General features: G+C 38.8%; 1 pseudogene; it reads left to right on the top strand.

Moving 5' to 3' along the window:
* Positions 1 to 2,063, top strand: part of LOC116699132 (epidermal retinol dehydrogenase 2-like) — a 38,739-nt pseudogene that overhangs the window by 31,204 nt on the left and 5,472 nt on the right.

Here is a 2,063-nt window from a genome sequence, read left to right as displayed (position 1 = left end):
CAGTCATAATCAAATAGGACTCTGCCGCTTTCTTCTGATTTTCAGTGCCGCCATGATGCCAGGCGAGTGGCATAGACTATGGTGTGTTTACAAACTGAAACAGCCAGAGAAATGTGGCAACCGCCGGCAACAAAACAATGTGCTGGAAAGCCCAAGAGCCTGGGCGTTCATCTAACATGTTTGTGTATGATTCATCTTATCATTTATTTAATCGTTAACAAAGTACTCATCCAGAAGCAAAAATGTATTTGTGTGCCATTGTGGCTGTGTGTGTATTACATGGCTCAATATTTAAATGTTTTAGACCTTGTGGATGAGGTCATCACACAGTCCCAGTGTTGAAATATAACTTATTTTTAAATGAAAACTGTTTACCAACGAGCTGTAACCACAACATGGAGAGCTTTGTTTATGTATCACTGCAAATAAAACCAAATCACCTTGTATGCATACATGTAAAGAAATGTATGTTCCCAGGCTCTGTATGTTTTTGGACAGTTGGGTAATATTTAAAGCTGCAATTATTAATGTTTTTATTAAATCAATGAATTAAAGACTGTACTATAGGCTAGTTCTTAGTACTTAACAACATGAAAACATGAGAGACATTTGACATTGACAACACGTCATCTTAAAAAAGAACCTTTAACAATTTAAGTACAAACGTACCTCAGTATTAGTATTTATTGCACGTTGCTATATTGCCCTTAGATTTGGAAGTAGAGTTTAGCAGCTTGTTGGCAGCTTAAAAAAAACAGCCTTTCTTCCCAATTGCAGAGGTTTGTATTTAGAGAAAAGGGGATGTTGAGAGTCCACAATGATTTTTGTTTCATGACTGCCTGCCCTTACAGAATCTGTATGGGCTTATAGTCGTTCTTCCCTATTACCCTAATAGCTGTTTTGTGCATGATGGCAAGCCTGCTTTCAGGTACCATTACCATGCTATAATTCCAGGTCTAATGATGTTCTCAGCGTGTTACAGAGAAGAGGGTCCCTTTCATTCTCAAAATCACAGTATGCATCCTGTGTACCTGAGCAAACAATCAAACAAAACAAAGAATATCCCACTGAGAAAAATCAGTCACCTTCTACATATGGTTTAGAAATTACATTTTAAAAAGATCTACCAAGCCACAAGTCTCGTAGGGCAAACAGGGGAATATAACAGTTGTGGGTGAGTGGTTCAGTTGTAGCAGTTGTTGTTTTTTCAGAGTCTTTTTTCTTGTGTTCATCAGGTGGCCAAGACTGCTGCCAATCCTGGATCCAGACTATGTAGCCAAGAAGATCATCCATGCTGTGCTCACAGACCAGGTCTTCCTGCTGTTGCCCAAGAGCCTGTACCTTATCACTGCTCTCAAGAAGTTAGTGTCTACCTTCTCTGTTCTCTTCCACAGAACCTCTCTCTACAGTAGAGTAGTTCATATCCTCTGAGTCAATAGTGCCGGCCTTTTAGATCTAAAGGATGTCCATCATTTCTACTTTTAAACCTTTATGTCAAGCCTTAAAGTTCACTGCCTGTTATTTTTAATAGGCCATGCTTACACGTATGTACAAGTCACTTGACTATTGTCAGACTCTAAAAGCTTTATGTCCTCACAGAAACACAGTTAAACAGACATGGCCAAAAATTCTGCTCGGTCTCAGCAGGTTAATATTGGGTTTAAAAAAGAGCCAAACATACAACACAGATGTTGTCATTCACTGATCTGTATGTTTTTTTATTTCAGATCTGTTATCTAAAGTTTCTGGATCACAGGTTATAATCACTACCACTACAACAGCAAGAGCCCAGGCCATCTAACGTTGGGATTTAAAACATGGAATTATTCCGTCATTGCTATTGCTGTATTTCTCTCCTGCTTGGACTTTTCCTCAATACCTATTTTTCATATTCCTGTGTTAAATTACAACATAACAACCTTTAGAAACCCCAAAAGATGGGTTGTTCTACTAAACTATATAAGGTCCTGTGTGTGGGCTGCGCAAAGGGATAATGTACAACAAGGCTCTTAACTTTAGCTCTGTTACTATTCTCAGCGCTGGAGTCAGCTATAGTCCTCGGT

This window comes from Etheostoma spectabile, chromosome 12 (assembly GCF_008692095.1).
Source record: "Etheostoma spectabile isolate EspeVRDwgs_2016 chromosome 12, UIUC_Espe_1.0, whole genome shotgun sequence".
NCBI lineage: Eukaryota > Metazoa > Chordata > Actinopteri > Perciformes > Percidae > Etheostoma > Etheostoma spectabile.
Note: the sequence above shows the minus strand (reverse complement) of the source record. Positions and strands in the feature narration are given on the sequence as shown.